General features: G+C 42.7%; 1 long non-coding RNA gene across 1 annotated transcript in view; it reads right to left on the bottom strand.

Moving 5' to 3' along the window:
* LOC149467830 (uncharacterized) overlaps positions 1-18,333 on the bottom strand; it is a 49,878-nt gene extending 31,545 nt beyond the window's left edge. Inside the window, exon 1 of the long non-coding RNA XR_016311831.1 lies at positions 18,187-18,333. This is a non-coding gene — a long non-coding RNA (uncharacterized LOC149467830). The remainder of the gene's footprint in view (positions 1-18,186) is intronic.
* Positions 18,334-20,134: the final 1,801 nt, after the last annotated feature.

Below are 20,134 nucleotides of genomic sequence, written 5' to 3'. Positions count from 1 at the left end.
GGGGAAGTTACGCTTTAAGCCTTTGTCCCCTGCTGCCCATTAAGGATTGGCACCTTTGGGGAGCAGAGGGGGGGAGCAGGTACCCCAATCTGACAAGTACCCAGTTCCGCTGCTATCATCTAAGGCGATCAGAAGCTGAAATTGTCCTCCCTCCCTGTAGTCTTCTGGGACACATGACAGGTCCCAGAAGACTACGGGGCCATTCACAAAGTGCAGCGCTTCTTGCGCATGCGCAGTGAGCACCCGGCTATGAAGTCGCAAGCTGTCACAGCCGGGTGCCCACACTGAAGATGTCGGCGCCGGGGAGAGAAGACCAGCAGTGGTGAGGACACCGCTGGACTGAGGGACAGGTAAGTGTCTGTATTTTAAAAGTCAGCAGCTACAGGTTTTGTAGCTGCTGACTTTTATTTATTTTTTTTTCAGCTGGAACTCCACTTTAATATCTTACATATCTGTTCCTTAGTTCCTATTTATGTGCAAGTGTCTTGTGAGCATTTCATATGATCCTCCTGGCACATTTACATGTTTCTTATATACCTGTATAATAATATACCTAGGGGAAGATCCTGCACATCAATGAGTAAGCACTGTCGTTTGTGCTTTATTATAGATGTCAGTGACAAAATATTGCGTTACTGTGACAGATGAAGGACTTTGGTGATTGCACTCCTGCCTCGCCCTACTGCTCCTGTGATTAGTGCTGCTTGCAAGTACCATTAATTACAGGTGTGTTATAAATAATCCAGCTATAATGTTATATTTATTAACGATGGCAGGAATACTGAATCTACCCAAAACGTCCTGGTTTTCTAACCTCTAATCCAAATCACAGGCGTGCTTTCAGCTCTTCCATTATTCATTACATCAAACTGGGGATGCTCACTTGTCTTACATGTCTGTGTTTTTTCAGCCCAGACAAGGCTGTGGGCATGAATTTCAGATATCTTCACAGCCATCATGTGGGAAATATCTTTCTCAGCATTGATCAACATCTTAGCTTTAACCTTGTCTGCCTTTTCAGTCTTACATTTGGCTGGCAAAATCAAAGGGTTCTTATTAGGGATGAGGTGCTAATTCGCAGCTACCTTGGGTTCATGGCTAATCCTAGGTATGTGAGGTTTGTGGTCCTGGCTAATTAATGTGGGAATTCAGTAGGCTGAATTCTTTGTAACCTAAATGCATATCTGTTGAACTTCGGTCACCTGTCTTAAAAGGGCCAATAAAGAGGCTTTGTTATGTGCCAGCCCCCTATAGAAAGGCAAATCCACCTGTCCCCTGAGAACATGGACCAGTTCACTTTCATTAGAATGAACCAGTCTTGGTAAATTAATTCCTGCCACATTACCAGCGCCTATTCCAGTGCTCTGGCATTACAAAGGTAAGGTTAAGGTGTCAGCTGTCAAATATCTAAAGTTTGCTGCAGGCCAAATTCTGCATTGTGCCCAAATGTTTGGGGCTTATTCCAACCCATATGGAAGAAAAATATATTTGAAATATATTTTAAAAATATTCTTCCCAAATATATTGACTTATATTTGAAATGCTACAGTTATGGCCATATTCAATATATTTCAAAATATATTTCAAGAAATAAATATATACTGTATGTTGAAATGCATTTTTATTACAAATTATAAAAAAAATATATATTTCAAATATACTGTATGTCTTTAAAAATACAAATCTACATTATTGGATTGCATTTACAAATACATGTAAAAATATGTTAAAATTACTTTTTTTATATGTTAAAAAAAATCTGAAGAATATATTTTAAAAAAATATATTTTTAAATATTTTTTTTAAATATAAAAAGGTGGTCTGATGGTCTATAAAAGGTGTCTCATTACCAAGGAGTCACACAAAAAAACATCTCATGACGGGTAAAAGCAAAGAGCTCTCTCAAAACCTTCACAACCTTATTGTTACAAAACATACTGATGGCATTGATTACAGAAGGATTTTTAAACTTCTGAATGTTCCAGAGAGCACTGTTGTGGTCATAATCTGGAAGTGGAAAGAAAATCATTTCACCATTAACTGACCACAACCAGGTGCTTCTCGCAAGATTTCTGACAGAGGAATAAAAAGAATAATCAGAAGAGTTGTCCAAGAGCCAAGGACCACTTGTAGAGAGCTTCAGAAAGACCTGGTACAATTGTTTTAAAAGAAAACAATAAGTAATGCTCTCAGTTGCCATGGCCTGTATGCATGCTCACCATGGAAGACTCCATTGCAGAAGAAAAAGCATGTTGAAGCTCATTTAAAGTTTGCTGCGCAACATTTAGACAAGCCTGTGAAATACTGGGAGAATATAATCTGGTCAAATGAGACCAAAATGTAACTCTTTGGATGCCATAATACACACCATGTTTGGAGGTCAAATGGCACTGCACATCACCCCAAAGACTCCATACCAACAGTGAAGTTTGGAGGTGGGAACATCATGGTGTGGGGCTGTTTTTCAGTATATGGTACTGGCAAACAACATTTCATTGAAGGAAGGATGAATGGAAAAATGTACCAAGAGATTCTTGATAAAAATCTGCTGCCATCTACCAGGATGATGAAGATAAAACGAGGGTGGACATTTCAGCAAGACAATGATCCCAAACATAAAACCAAGAAAACTCTCAACTGGTTCAAAGAAAGGAAATAAAGCTGCTAGAATGGCCCAGCCAGTCACTTGACTTGAATCCAATAGCAAATCTATGAAAAGAACTAAAGATCAGAGTTCATAGAAGAGGCCCACGGAGCATTCAAGATTTGAAGACTTTGTGGAAGAATAGTCCAAAATCACACCTGAGCAATGCATGCGACTAGTTTCTCCATACAGGAGGCATCTTGAAGCTGTCAAACCAACAAAGGATTTTGTACAAAGTATTAAATGAATTTCAGTTAGCATGTTCAATACTTTTTCCCTGTGCCATTCTTTTTTTATACACATAACTTAATTTCTGAACATATTTATTTTGGTTTCTTTGTATGTATGGATTGCATGGGTTGTTACCGCCATGTAGTGAAAAGTTCATGTCAATAGCACCTTTGACAACATCTCATGTATGCTTATGAAGGAACAAAGCCAAATTGTCCCTTCATCCAACATGTACAACACAATACATTCCTCAGATCAGTAGGTGACCACAGACCCCAGGATAAAGCTGGCCATTCACTGATTGAATTTTGGCTAGTTCCTAATCTATTGGTTGAAATTTGCTGTGTGGGTGAGTGACCTTGTTGGCACCATCCCAGCCAGCAAAATAGCAGTCCTTAATGTGTGTGGTGTGTGCACTGCACATAGGCCCCAAGGCCCAATATGCATTCACTGCTCACAGGATCAGGGATGCCAAGCATCCGTTTGCAAAGGATGGAAGCAGCCACAGCCAACATTACTTTTCAGCACCCCAAGGTAGCGAGCAAAGGCAGGGAACACTGTGAAGAAACTATTCCACCTCCCACTGCATCTACTGCCAATGCCAAACACCCCCTTGCTGTAACTCCACCATTTTTATCTTCTTTCTCATGGCTACCATTGACTCTGGCTGGGGTGAAAATAAAAGATCATGAGAAATGGTGAAAACCCCATTCTGTGAATTGTGATGCAGGTTTGGAGCTCTGCAGTGCCCCATCTTGAATCACAAGGAGAAATATGACCAAAGCTATTTTGGCTGTTCTTCTCCAGTAGGTTACAAGAGTGCAGATCATTCTGCACTTCTGTGACCTGTTTTCAGCCAGAAGCAGGCTAAAGCCAGCTATAGGCTGATGTCACTCAGCTGGTCCTGGGTCTGCTCAGCTTCTCAGTGAGCCACTAGGAGACTGAGCCAGCAGCACCCGTCTACTGGAGGAGTAGCTGACAGTCACTGGTTCTCTGTTCACTGAAGGCTGAGAACTGAGCAATCAGTGGTCTTTGATCGCTGAGTTCTCAGTCTTAACAGTGGCGGGGGACAGGGGGCAAGTGATAGACAAAAATTCTGCATTGCTGATAAGACATGTATGGTGATTGTGGCACCTCAAGTAACTAAACTCCTTTAATTTAATATTACAAAAAATAATATTCATTGCAGATCAAAATTGTCTTTACATCCTACCTTTAATTGTGATTGGGAAAAGCTTTTTGTGATATAAAATCGAGACTTCTTGCTTGTAGTGACACAGTCATCTTTTTTTTTGTTACAGGTAGATATTTATGACAAGGGCACCTGCCATAGAATTTTTTTTATAAAGGAGCAAGGAAGAGCATTGATGTCAGTGTGTGTTTGTAGCATCCTGTACATCGAACATCCCTCTCAGTCCTTCTTTCTCCCCCTCATGCGCAGTTCCAAAACTGGGCAATTAGTAATTGGCTGAGTACGGCTCGGGCTCAGCAAAGATTAGCTTGAGCGGGGGGCATTTGGCTGGTCAAGTGCGTGGTGTCGGCTGGCTCCGCACAGTGCACACGCAGTTGTGAAGCTGGCTGATTAGTAATTGGCTGAGTACGGCTTGGGCTTGGTGGAGATAAGCTTGAGCAGGTGCAAATTTGAAAGCATTTGCAAGAAGGGGGTGCGGGGCATAGGAGGACCAAAGCCACTTTCAGTCACTCTAATGGGGGTCACTAATGTAAGGGGTGAGTGAAGACACTAAGGTAAGGGGGGACACTGATATAAAAGTCCCACTTATATCAGTGTTCTCACTCCCCTCCTACATCAGTGAACCCCTTTAGTTTACTGTATTCACTCTGCAGACTCTGGTGTAAAGGGGAACTCTGCTGACCCTGATGTAAGCGGGAATGTTGAGGACTCTAGTGTAAGGGGAATAGTAATGTAAGAGGTTCTCTGGTCACCAGAGTCCCCCCCTTACATCACAGAGCTCCCAACATTCCCCCTTACATCAGAGTCAGCAGAGTTCACCCTTACAATGCAAGGGGAACTCTGCAAACACTGAGGTAAGGAGGAACTCTGCAAACTCTGATATAAGGAGGGGCTCTGGTGACCAGAGAACCTCTTACATTACAGATCCCCTTTACACCAGAGTCCGCAACAATTCCTTTTACATCAGGGTCCGCAGAGTTCTCCTTTACATCACGGTCCACAGGGTTACCCTTTACATCAGGATCCGCAGAGTTGCCCTTAACATCAGGGTCCATAGAGTTCCCCCTTGCAAACCCTGATGTACTGTAAAGGGGAACTCTGATGTAAAGGGGGCTCTGGGAACGCTGATGCAAGTGGGGATTCTAATGTAATGGCAGGAAGGGGGCCAGCTGCAGAACACATGAAAGGGTAAAACTGTGGGACCATAATAAAGGGCTCCAGGATGGGAGTAAAGGCTCAGGTCAGCGGGGCTCCTTCATGTTTTTGCACTGGGTCCTTGAAGGTTCTAGCTACTCACTAGTATCATAAAGTAATTGAACAGTATAGTGCTCAAATCACTAGTAGCGCTGTGAAAACATATTAACAAGTAAACAAAAAATATATAAAATAAAGTCCACTGTACTCAAAGAGAAAAAAAAATGTTTTTAAACAAAGCATAAGAGCCTAGTGCATTCAGTCCCAATACATGTTGAAGTAATTTTATAAACACAAAGTCTACTCCTGTGTCTTCCTTCCACTTTAAACATAAATCACCAATGGTGCTTTCAGTGACTACCACCAAACACCCCAATTCAGTGGAACTCACCAGATCATATTACCTCTCATATTTCAGATAGGCAAAAGAACTTTAGAACAGCTTCTCCTAAACAAACACCTCTTCTGCTGAACTCCGCTTTCAGTGTGATAATAGGCTCATGGCATGTAAGGAAAAAAACGCTTCCAATAGTATAATAAAATCCCAAATTCTATATTTATTCCATATAAAATTAGGCTCACCAAATTCTTGAAACTTAGCATATCACATATGACATAATTCACATGACTGCTGTATATATAGTGAATAAGTAAACTCACTCCCTGTTTACACCCATCCACATCCCGACATGTTTCGTCTTTACCAACTTCTTCCAAGACCTCTTTTGTTTAAAGAGGGATTACAGTGGCAGCAGTGATTTCTTTGGGAGATGTTTTCACATTTTATTTTACTTTAACATTTTTTTCACTATCTGAAGCACAGAGAAGGGGTTATATATATATTGTTCACATTGTTTGTACTTGTCAGGAATGGACTTGCCAATAGTGGTGGGACTTACCTGCCTTGTGGGCTGCAGTACCAGGGCTGGCCAGCGGGTGCTCTCAACAACCAGAGGTTCACTTCGGCAATTAGCCATCACCTGGGGCTGATTGCAGGTGGTGTATTTAAGGGATGGCCAGACCTGCAGTCTGGGCCTTGGTGTGTGTTTTTCCATGGGCCCCTGTATCTTGTAACCTGCATTCCTGTTCCTGTTTCTGCCTGACTTGTTGCCGACCCTGCCCGATCCTGACCTCTGCTGACTTCTGTTTGATCCCTGGCTTGTGAACCTGACTACTCTCCGCCTGCTCCTCCTGTACCTACCTGCCCGATAGTTATCGACCCGGCCTGCCTGACTACGTTGTGCTCTATATGTGTATGTACCTGTGTATCTATATCAGTTTAGGTTTGGGTTTGTTTCACCTTGTTGTATGTATTTGTGTTAGCTTGGGGTTTGGTGCACTGCGTTTATGTTTGTATTGTTAGTCTTAATAAATTATTATTTATACCATATCTGAAGCCTGCGGTTCCCTGTGTCAGTACACACATCTCTGGTCACAACCGGAGCCCTGACAGTACTGTTTATCCATTGATTGAAAAGAGCCTGGACACAGGAAGGGGAAGGAAAATGTCCCTACACTGCATCAACTCACATGCAGCTGCTGTTCAGGTATTCTGACAATTGCCAGGGCTGACTATTAGAATACAGAAGCCACAGCAGATTTGTCCATCCATGCTGTATAGCATAGATGGAGGAATCTGTTGGATTGTTTTGCATAGATTTTTCGCATAAACTATAGCTGTCCTCTATGGAAAAAAACACCACATAAGTAGTATGATTGCCCTTTTAGCTCACTGAAAGACATAGAGCTCACCCACACCAGCATCTTGAGGCATACTGTATTTATTGCATCATGTTGTTAGTCTCCATGCACACTGGGGGGGCGTTTTAATAACTCTGTTAACATTAGCTGTGTAAATTCACATTAAAAACATGAGTTTTTCAGTGTTTTTTTTGCATTAGCGTTTAGCTGCGCTTTTTTCACTTTTTTTTACCAAAACTTTTTTCTTTTTTGCTCATAAAAACGTCCAAAAACACCAGTTTGCTGCATTTTACTGTGTTTTGCCTAGTTTTTCAGCACTTTTTTTTACAGCTAAAAAACTCCTCTAGAAACCCGCTAGTTCTGGGGTTTTTTTCCAGCCAAAAAACACCCTTGCCAAAAATCGCTGATTACAGTCTATGTGTGCATAGACACATAGGATAACATGCTGGGGAGTTTACTGGCTGTAGAAAAAAATGGCAAAAGCCAAAAACAGCCGCTGTAAAAATCATCCAGTGTGCATGAGGACTTATAATGCATTGCTCTGTTTACTCTTTTCCTGTTGTTTTTTAACTTTATTGAAATGACATTTCAGTCATCTTTATACACAATGTACATTTATATGATGTCAACTGAGCTGATTGGTCATAGGGCCAATTGTATTATCTATTCATTAGGACTGTGTTAGGCAAGGCTGTCCAGTGCAATCCAATGTATATGGGGTGAATAAGCCCTTAGGCTAGGTTCACATCTCCGAGTTCCTGCGGGCCGCGTTTTGCGTGGGCACGAGAGCCCATTCATTTGACATGCAGGGAAGAAGTCCCTGCACTTCTTCGGAAAACGCAGCCCGCATGGGAACCTCAGTTCCCAGTACAGTTGCGATTTCCAGTGCAGGCGGTGTGCCATTAGAATTAATGGCACCTGCCTGCGGGTCCGCATTCCTCTGTGCAGGTGGTGCAGCTGCACGGATTTTTGTGCGGATCCGCAGCACAGATGTGAACCAGAGGTAAAAGTTAAAATGGTTGTAAAGGCTAAAGTTTTTTATACGCTTAATACATTCTCTGCTCCAGGGTAAAAAAAAAAAATGTAATAATCAGCCCCCCCCACATCCCCTTTCCAAATACTTACCCAAACCTGAATTCGACCCAGCGTTGTGCCAGAGAGCAGCAGTGCTTCTTTCTCTCCTCAGAGGGAGGTTTCTGCTGCTGCCAATCAAATGCTGTGAGGAGGGAGTGGGAGGCTGGACCTAGCCATACTGTGTTTGTCAATAGATGCACACAGCGGCTTGGAATGGAGCCACCATGTGAGTAACCATAGGAAGTGGCTTTCGTATTGTGGCACATGGAAAAGAGGGGGAGTCGAGAGCACTGGCGGGAGACCCCAGAAGAGGAAGTCCATTCTGTGCAGAACCATTGCACAGAACAGGTAAGTATAACATGTTTGGTATTTAAAAGGAAAAACAAACCTTTCCTACAACTTTAACTTGTGCAGGGAAAAGTAACAATGTCCCATTCCTTCGCTGCACCCACTGCCCTTTTCATCACACCCCTACGGCTACGTTCAGCCTTTAGCAGCAAGGAAAGGCAGCCCTTGGCAAGGACCCAGTTCTTCCACTTACAGCTTACACAGGGCTGACGATTCTCATTGCTCCTATCCCAGTACTGGACCAATCACCAATGCTATCACATGGCGTGAGCCATAGTTCCTTTATACCCAGAAATACAGGGTATTTTCTTTGCTGATGCAGTGGGGGAGCAGGGGCGGACTGATCATTCGGGCACTGCCCAAGGGCCCAGGGTCAGTAGGGGGCCCCATGAGATGCCCCTGGAACCTTTCATAGGCTTTTTTAAAGGCTTTTTTGGTCGTGGTTTAAGTGTGGGCGAGGACACAGGGGCCCCATGATCCCTTATTGCCTGGAGGCCCCATGAGTTGTCAGTCCGCCCCTGTGGGGGAGAGAAGCAAAGATGAATATATGATGCTGTAAAGAGGCTTGCCTTCATTCACACAGGCTCATAGCCCTGTACATCCATGCAGGGGGCCATGTTTATGCACTTGCAGAATGACAGAGACACAAAGGCTGTATGGATCTAACTGCGCATTCCAATTTTTATATCCATATATAGATACATGTACAGCTCCAGATGGAGCCTATCTGCATTCTTTTTTTTCAGTGAATGCAAGGCTTTCGGTGATTAGAGGAATTTAAACAATGGTGTCCATCCAATCTCCCCCTCTCCAATCACTAAAAGCCTTGCATGCAGTGAACAGACACAAGGCGTTTCTAAAGACAACCTGTTATGAGAAGTGTACTACCGCCAGAACTAAAAGTCTCAGCACCAGACATTCAGCACTTATAGTACTGTGGTTAAGTTTTAGCAAATGGAGCAGCAGCCAAACCTGGGACAAGAATCAATACAGGTGATTTGTTTTTACACAACAAATGGCCCAAAATTGTTTTTTTTTTCCTGGAGTTCAATTTCAAATGAAGTACCTTTCTGATAAACAACCTACCTTTACATACTTCTCATACCTTACCACTCTATAGCTGCTATTCATAATGTATAATACATTATCCCACTTCAATCAGCCTGAGGCTGAACTAACGCTGTATTTGGTTCATATCAAGCAATATTGTGCAAAAGGAACTGTTTTTTTTTTTTACTTTCCTCTGTGCAGTTTCCGCACTATGATCAATCACATAAATTCCAAACAATGCATTGGTAATTTAATCAAGGATGTCAATAATGAAGGTAATTGATTAAGAGCTAGAAGTGCAAACTATTAAAGGTCATTTCATTAACAGTGACTTTATGGTATGATTGTTTCACTTAAAGTGTTACTAAACCCACAACAGTAAAATCAGTCTGTATATGCAGTAAAGCATGCTTGTTATACTCACTGTGGAACCTAAGGGGTTAATCCTCTGCATTGTGTAAAAAGGATGATTGATACTGACTTCTCTGATCCTTCCCTTCTTCCAGTGTCCCCCTCTTATCTCCTGATAAGACATGGTGTGGAGTCACTCTGCACATGTTCAGTTTGGTGTGTATTGCTAGAGAGGTTTTTTTTTCCTTGGAAGAGTGCATGTGATCAGCACAAGGCTAATCAGCACTGTCCAGACAGAGGTCAGGGGTTCTGCATCCTCCTAGAGCAGAATGAAAACTCCTCCTTCAAGCTTTAACGTGTGCTCTGCTGGACACTGATAGAAGTCACAAGACTGCTCTAACTGCTGATGAGAAAAGGTATTTAGCAGTTTATATTTACTGAAATAATTGTATTTCCATGTACTGTGTACTATGGGAGACCAGATATAGTGAATGCAGAGTCCTGGGTTTAGTAGCACTTTAACATTATGTTTAAAAGAGATGTAAAACCCCAGCTGGATGACATTACTATGTATTTTAGGAAATACTGTTTTCCCCATTTTTTGCATTTTTGTTAATGTTGGTAATCTCCTGCAGCCTCTTTGAAGCCAATATCTGCCTACATGCATGTTCTCCATCTCTGCTCAATACAATCTTCCTGATTTTGATAATGGCAGAACATGACTTGCCAAGGAGCATCAGCACAGCCACTTACAGTGTTCACCAGAATTGTAAGTTACGGGGAAATAATGCAGGAGAGACATGGTCAGAACGTTGTCACCCCATAACAGGAAGTGCCTGTTAAAGCAGTAGTAAACTGCAAGAAAAAAAAAAAAAAAAAAAAAAAAGATTGGGCCCCCTGCATGTCTAAGCCATAATGTACTAGCATACACTGCATATGTGCACTGTCACAACTCCCCGCGGTGCATCCATCTTCACCCGGTCTTATTTCCGGGTTCATGGGCTCCGGCCCTTTGAATGGCCAGGACCACGATGATGTCACTCCCACACATGCGCCCCAACCATGGCACGGCGCTCTGCATTCAACCGCATACAGTATGCCTTGAATGCAGAGTGTCACTGCGCAGGCTATTGCTGATGTGAATATCTCCTAATGAGATATTCTTTGTACCTACAGGTAAGCCTGATTGCAAGTTTACCTGTAGGTACAAGTTAAAATAGGGACTTTACTACCACTTTAACAGGTATTAGGGCCAGTTCACACCAGAACATTGTGAGGGAAAACTTTATTCCATGCTCGTTCTTGCACCTCGTTCAAAATGCACTGCACTTAAAATCTGCAGTGGGTATCGGTGTTAACTCAATGACACCCCAAACGCAGGTCACAAATGCAGTGCATGGTACAGTAATACCATGCGATCCTGTTGCTTTGCATTTTATAAAGTAGTGCATGCATTACTTTGGTGTGATCCGGTGTGATTTCACTCCATTCAAGAAAATAGGCTGAAATCGCATTGCACCCAGATTGCATGTCAATCACAGAGGACCGCAAGAAGCGCTCCTGTGCGATTCGTGGCATGAAATGGCCCTTATTGCAAAAATGAATATGTGAAAAATGAAATGAGATTTTAGTGATCCGGTTTACACCAGGGGCGGACTGACCATTTGGAAACTTAGGCACTGCCCGAGGGCCCGGGGTAAGTAAGGGGCCCCATGAGATGCCCCTGGTACCTTTTTCATAGGTTTTTTTGAGTTTGCGCAAGGACACAGGGGCCCCATGATCCCCTATTTCCCAGGGGCCCCATAAGTTGTCAGTCCGCCCCTGGTTTACACGTACTTTAAACTCTACCAACCCCCTAAATCTTATATGCTGCCAGCCTGCCAATTTGATCTCTGATCTATTGTATTATTTACGGCCAATATCTAATACGTAGCCTTTTGGTATTTAGTAGTTCTCTACTTTGGAACACCATATAGAAAATAAAAAGTGACATATATGAACCCTTATTTATTTCAGGAACTTATATAGCGCTGTCAATTTACGCAGCACTTTACATATATATTATACATTCACATCAGTCCCTAACCCTCAAGAGGCATATAATCTAAGGTCCCTAACTCACATTCATACATATACATACTGGGGACAATTTAGACAGGATCCAATTAACCTGCCAGCATGTCTTTGGATTGTGAGTGGAAACTGGACTACCCAGAGGAAACCCACACAGGCACAGAGAGAACATGCAAACTCTAGGCAGGTGGTGCCGTGGTTGGGATTCGAACCAACAACCCTAGTACTGCCAGGTGTATGTGCTAACCATTTATCCACTTATTTGAACTGATGTTTTTATATTTATTGGTACAGAATTTTCCTAATTTTAAAACAGACTTTTGAAAAACGTTCAAACTGTCCCTATAACATAATCCAAAAGTGATTTATGAAAAAAAAATTGCCATTTCTGTAAAAATAAATACTGTTAACAGAATCTCCCTACCTTTAACGCATAAGATAATTGGTATATTAGTTCAATTATAAGAGAACGCAATTGTGTACATTTTTTTAAAGAACTCTGATGGTTAGTAAAAAATACAATATGAATGCATAAGTGCATGTACAGATACCTTCCTGTGTCTTTACAATCTTTCATTAATGTATTTTTGGAAATTCCAGCTTTATTGAATAGCTTCCCTCCAGTGGAACTGAAGCCTCATTTTGATACCCCAGCCATCCCCTGATTCTAAACAGACAGCATATGTGAGGGGAGCACAGATCTGCTGTGAGCGTGCCTGGATGGGTTCATTAGACAGGGCCACTCTCTTGCATTCCTGGTGACAGCACTTGTCTCGAGCAAACTCATGGAGCAAGAGACAAGCGCCGTCAAATAAAGCTCCTTTGTTACGCATCTCCTGGCTAGCTGCGTGGTCAGACAATGGTGGGGAGAGGGGGATCGCGCTGTCCAACCATGCAGCTCGCATATACACCTGCAGAAAGATTAAACAAAATGTTTCTGGGTAAAAGGAGCAAATACAAAAATTAAGTGAGACTGTTAAATCTGAAATTCTCCCACATTGCAGGAGATTACACCTAATTAATTATAGGGGAGAGTAAAAGCACACTTACTTACCCAATCCTCTGCTCCCCCGGCAGACAGCTCTCCCCTATGCTCCGGTGGTGTACTGTCCCTTGGCATCATCCTGTCCAATGCAGGGCTATGGACCTTAGTCCTTTGACCATTACAGCATGGACCATTAGCCGCAGGAAGCAGGCTAGCACTGTGGAGCAACGGGTATGTGAATCTTCTTTTCTATGTCCCCTAGAGCTATACCAGCAGTTAACCACTGCAGTTCAGGCGCAACCCCACTGCAAGAGAAAATTATCTAGAGTTGGGTTTTAACAATCACACACAAGAGCAGGGATTCAAACAAGAGATGTACATGGCCACTGCTGCCTCCTCAACACTTGTAGTTGATTGGCACATACACAGCACACCTCCCCAATACTTGTACTTGTAGATGATTGACACATACACAGCACACCTCCCCAATACTTGTACTTGTAGATGATTGACACATACACAGCACACCTCCCCCAATACTTGTAGATGATTGACACATACACAGCACACCTCCCAATACTTGTAGTTGATTGGCACATACACAGCACACCTCCCCAATACTTGTAGATGATTGACACATACACAGCACACCTCCCCAATACTTGTACTTGTAGATGATTGACACATACACAGCACACCTCCCCCAATACTTGTAGATGATTGACACATACACAGCACACCTCCCAATACTTGTAGTTGATTGGCACATACACAGCACACCTCCCCAATACTTGTAGATGATTGACACGTACACAGCACACCTCCCAATACTTGTAGTTGTAGATGATTGACACATACACAGCACACCTCCCCAATGCTTGTAGATGATTGACACATACACAACACACTTCCCCAATACTTGTAGATGATTGACACATACACAGCACACCTCCCCAATACTTGTAGATGATTGACACATACACAGCACACCTCCCCAATACTTGTACTTGTAGATGATTGACACATACACAGCACACCTCCCCAATACTTGTACTTGTAGATGATTGACACATACACAGCACACCTCCCCAATACTTGTAGATGATTGACACATACACAGCACACCTCCCCAATACTTGTACTTGTAGATGATTGACACATACACAGCACACCTCCCCCATTACTTGTAGATGATTGGCACATACACAGCACACCTCCCCAATACTTGTAGATGATTGACACGTACACAGCACACCTCCCAATACTTGTAGTTGATTGGCACATACACAGCACACCTCCCCAATACTTGTACTTGTAGATGATTGACACATACACAGCACACCTCCCCCAATACTTGTAGATGATTGACACATACACAGCACACCTCCCAATACTTGTAGTTGATTGGCACATACACAGCACACCTCCCCAATACTTGTAGATGATTGACACGTACACAGCACACCTCCCAATACTTGTAGTTGTAGATGATTGACACATACACAGCACACCTCCCCAATGCTTGTAGATGATTGACACATACACAACACACTTCCCCAATACTTGTAGATGATTGACACATACACAGCACACCTCCCCAATACTTGTAGATGATTGACACATACACAGCACACCTCCCCAATACTTGTACTTGTAGATGATTGACACATACACAGCACACCTCCCCAATACTTGTACTTGTAGATGATTGACACATACACAGCACACCTCCCCAATACTTGTAGATGATTGACACATACACAGCACACCTCCCCAATACTTGTACTTGTAGATGATTGACACATACACAGCACACCTCCCCCATTACTTGTAGATGATTGGCACATACACAGCACACCTCCCCAATACTTGTAGATGATTGACACGTACACAGCACACCTCCCAATACTTGTAGTTGATTGGCACATACACAGCACACCTCCCCAATACTTGTAGATGATTGACACGTACACAGCGCACCTCCCCAATACTTGTAGATGATTGACACATACACAGCACACCTCCCCAATACTTGTAGATGATTGACACAAACACGGCACACCTCTCCAATACTTGTAGATGATTGACACATACACAGCACACCTCCCCAATACTTGTAGATGATTGACACGTACACAGCGCACCTCCCCAATACTTGTAGATGATTGACACATACACAGCACACCTCCCCAATACTTGTAGATGATTGACACATACACAGCACACCTCCCCAATACTTGTAGATGATTGACACGTACACAGCGCACCTCCCCAATACTTGTAGATGATTGACACATACACAGCACACCTCCCCAATACTTGTACTTGTAGATGATTGACACATACACAGCACACCTCCCCCATTACTTGTAGATGATTGACACATACACAGCACACTTCCCCAATACATGTAGATGATTGACACGTACACAGCACACCTCCCCAATACTTGTACTTTTAGATGATTGACACATACACAGCACACCTCCCCAATACTTGTACTTTTAGATGATTGACACATACACAGCACACCTCCCCAATACTTGTACTTTTAGATGATTGACACATACACAGCACACCTCCCCAATACTTGTACTTTTAGATGATTGACACATACACAGCACACCTCCCCAATACTTGTAGATGATTGACACATACACAGCACACTTCCCAATACTTGTAGATGATTGACACATACACAGCACACCTCCCCAATTTTTGTAGATGATTGACACATACGCAGCATGTCTCCCCAACACTTGTACTGTAGATGATTGTCACAAACTCAGCACACTTCCCTAATAGTGCTGGGCAAGATATGCACGTCAAACATAAGTTTGACTCAAAAATCAGCCATTTGCGTGTTTGGCAAATGTACAAATGGTAAGGGCATCCAGCGGGCTGTTCTCCCTGACAGTGCATTGAGATTGGTCAAAGCAATGCACCTGACCACAGGTCAGGTGCAATGCTTTGGCCAATCACAGTGCATGATGATGTCACAAGAGGGCGACCCCATCCCTTGTGATGTCATCACAGTATTCAAGAACTGCGATCCTGGCACAGCTTTCAGATGGCAGGAGCCTGCATCAAGAGCAAAGCGTTTTTTTTTTCATTTTTCCGGTCAGCAGTGGCAGCAGGCATCGTGATTGACATTGGATCTACTTTGGGGGACATTTTTTTTAATTTTTTTTTTAATAAAGGACTTGTTAAAGACTGTCTACTATCATTTTTTACACTACACTTTTTTTTGTCAATGAGTAGCGGTACCTTGTACCCCATATTCATTCACATAGGGGGGACCAGGATCTGGGGGTCCTCTTGTTAAAGGGGGTTTCAGATTCTGATAAGCCCCCCGCCCACAGACCCCCACAACCACCGGCCATGGTAGTGGGGAAGAGGCCCTTGTCCCCATCAATATGGGGACAAGGTGCTTTGGGGGAGGAGCCCCCCTACTCCAAAGCACCTCCCACATGTTGAGGGCATATGGCCTGGTATGCTTCGGGGGGGTGCTCGCTGCCAGGCTGCATGCTTGGATAAGGGTCTGATATGGATTTTGGGGGGGAACCCCATGCCATTTTTTTCTAAAATGTCATGTCAAAATCCATACCAGACCCAAAGGGCTTGGTATGGATGGAGAGAGGACACCACGCATTTTTCTTTTCACATTTTTTAATTGCCGAGCAGTGCCGGCAATTCTTTTTACATTCAGCTGTCAACGAGGAACCCCGCTAACTGCTGAAACCTTAAAGAATGTTTTTAGTAGCTATATGATATCTTACCACATACTCAGATGCATAAGATACCGCTTAGTGAATTGTCCTCTTTGTGGTCAAGTTTGCGGTCAAACCTTTGTTAGGTTTGAATGTTCGAACGTGAACCAAACAGGGAGATGTTTGGCCCATCACTACTCCCCTACACTTGTAGATGATTGTCACAGATACAGCACACCTCCCCAACACTTGTAGGTGATTGTCACATGCACAGCATGCCTCCCGAATACTTGCAGGTGATTGTCACAGACAGAGCACACCACCCTAACACTTGTGGGTGATTGGCACATACACAGCACACCTCCCCAACACTTGTGGGTGATTGGCACATACACAGCATGCCTCCTCAACACTTGTAGGTGATTGTCACATACACAGCATGCCTCCCCAACACTTGTAGGCAGGGGCGGACTGACCATTCAAGCACTCGGGCACTGCCCGAGGGCCCGTGGTCAGAAGGGGGCCTCTGGTACCTTTTTTATAGGCTTTGTTGGGTGTGCTTTGAGTGTGGGTAAGGACACAGGGGCCCCATGATCTCCTATTGCCTGGGGGCCCCATGAGTTGTCAGTCCGCCCCTGCTTGTAGTTGATTGGAACGTACACAGCATACCTCCTCAACACTTGTAAGTGATTGGCACATACACAGCATGCCTCCCTAACACTTGTAGGTGATTGGAACGTACACAGCACGCCTCCTCAATACTTGTATGGAATTGGCACAAACACCTCCCTTCTGAAAACCAATAAGCTTTAAGTGGAGGCAACACATCCAGAGCATATTATTCTAGTTGTCTGCTTTAAAACCTCAAACAATTTATTAATCAGCCTGTAAGCTTGAAAAAAATAATATATTTAGAGATCGATATATCTCTGCCCTTAAAAATATTATAAAACAGTTTATGTTCAGACTGGGGTTTAATCATAAAACAATTTTTCATTAAAAGAGTATAACATACAGTTAGAAAAAACTTTATCTATATTGCAGAACATAGCATTGGTTTCAATGACTAGAGAAACTGCAGGCGTAAAACACACAATGTTTGCAATACTCGATAAATGACATTGCAGATACAGAAAAGAATACAATCCCATTCCAAAACCAGAACTAGATGGAAGCTTACAGAATACTAATTGATGCATTCTTCTTCATCTTCCAGCAAAAGCAAATAGCAGCAGGGGAGACAGCGGTTGCTTTATTAGAGGGGCTGCTTGTTATAAATCGAGATGACATGCTTGCTTGTTAATTTACTGCTATGGAAAGTCTTTCACAGACCCAGCCAGAGCTGTGCAGGAAAATCATCAGAAGTGATACATATATCATTCTAGTCACAAAGATGTTAGACTGTATCCATCTAAATTAACTCAGCTCGTCTTGTCTGCATGCGCTAGCTATGGATTTCGCTATGTCTTCAATTTGGTGACAATAAATGAAAAGCAATCCACAAGTCAGCGAACACCCAAACAAAGAAGTCTATTTTCTGTCTATTTAGGACTTGTGTTGGTAATGCTATAGCAGTTTCCTTTATCATTTACACTGGGTAGGATGTGGTGACAGGTGGCTGGATCATCCTTACCTGTCAGGGAGCTCTTCCTAAGGTTTCCAGCTGGCTCTCTTCTGCATTCTTCTTGCAGATTTCTATGCATACAGCTGGCAGACAGCACAGGCAGGTTCTTCACTGTCACGTGGCCTTTTCAAGCCAACCAACACAATGGGCTTTACTACCGTTAACACCTGCAGTGCCACATGGCATTTTACACATCATGCAAGTGCACAATGGATCACATACTTTTATACAGTCATTTCCAATGTCCTTTTACTGCTGAAAATGTGCACATAAGCTGGTAACTAGGGGAATGAAGAGCGATAGTCTACTGTGATCATATCATGGCACACTTCATTTTATCATCAATTACATTTCATATTTCGGAGAATGAACATTGTTTTTTCCATGTATTTATTTATTGTGATCAGGACTAAAAAGCAAACAACAAAAACCCTGTTCAGTCCAGAACCTTTTTTTCTTGACTTGATTCCAGATTTTATTTTGTAGATGTTGTTCGCTTCATGCCCCATAACTATGCATTTAAAGTGATATTGTCTATAAAGGATAAGAGGGAAAATTCCTGATTGTAAGTCATCCCCAAAATAACAATTAAATTAAGAAGGAGGGACCCCCTAGGACTTGGGACTTTGAAGGCTTAAACAGTACCAAAAATATTTAAAAAAGTACAAATAAAAATGTGTACTTTAATATTTTTGGTACTATTTAAGCCTCCAGTCCTAGTCCTATGGGATCCTTCCTTCTTCATTTAATTGTCTATAAAGGATAATAAACACTGCCATTGATGACCACAAGTAATCAAATCAGGAGTTAGCCAAAAAAAAGAAAAAGACAAAAAACATCATAAACGCAACATTTGCGTTTTTGGTGCAGGTTCATTGAAGTCTATTACATGCAATCTGATGCAGGAAAAAAGTCCCTGACCCTTTCCAAAAAACACACCAGCTCAAAACACACAGGTATGAACTATTTTAGATCCATAGGAAATCATGTTAAATGGACTGTAATGCACTTCTGAAAAACGCACTAAAAATACATAGGTGTGAAGCAAGGGTAAGGGCAGGTTCACACTTCTGCAAAGAGCTGCATTTGTACATGGAAGTAAAAGTTCTCTCTCCCTTAGCAGCCAGAGCATAATTGCATCACAGAGGTCCCGAGTCTGTACAGAGGTACGGAGGTTCAACAGTTAAAGTCAAGTGCATGTGTGGAACCCGCACAGAGTGCACAATGGAGCCCACTTCGCTACTGGAGAATGGTAATGGAAAACGCTGGACAGGTGGCTGTGGTCAGTGTTCGGCATGGCCCGCCTAATTGAAAGCTACAGTGGGAAGATGTACATTTACAAGTTGACCTGAGAATTAACTAGAGAACAGTTATGGTGCAGGTGTACATGGTGTACGTTCATCTCTTAGGGCAGTTCACACTACAAGCATTTCAGTTGCTTTTTCTCTGCATCCAAAATGCACAGAAAGTAGGTTATATGGTTGTCAATGTCATAGTTCACATCAGTACTTGCAGTTCCAGTGTGTTCCAGTTGCAGAAAAAAAAGTAGAACATGCTGAATTTTTTCTGCACATAACTGTACTGCATCAAAAACGCACTGTAATGCACCAAAATGGCACTGGAATGCACTTTTCCCTATTTAAACTGAAGAAAAAGAGAGGAAAAAAAATGAACTAGAATGCATAAAAAATGCACTAGAATGTGACGAAAATGCATAAGAAATACACCAGAACACGCCAAAAACATGGCAAAAACTCACATGCAAAAACACATCCGGTATGCATCTGGACTGTGTTTCCATAGTGTGAACCAGCCCTTAAAGTTGAGGCCTGCCTTAAGGTCAAGTATTCCCCCATGGTGGCCTCAGCCTTGTCCCTGGGCATTTGTGAAAATGACACGAGAGTAGGTACCCGATATGTGTGAAGTAGAGGGATTGTGTTATAAGTGCCTAGCGTAG

The sequence above is a fragment of the Staurois parvus genome, unplaced genomic scaffold (assembly GCF_062004578.1).
Source record: "Staurois parvus isolate SC_StPar_1 unplaced genomic scaffold, SC_StPar_1.0 ptg000099l, whole genome shotgun sequence".
Taxonomy (NCBI): domain Eukaryota; kingdom Metazoa; phylum Chordata; class Amphibia; order Anura; family Ranidae; genus Staurois; species Staurois parvus.
The sequence above is the reverse complement of the archived record's forward strand: the minus strand, read 5'-3'. Positions and strand labels throughout refer to the sequence as shown.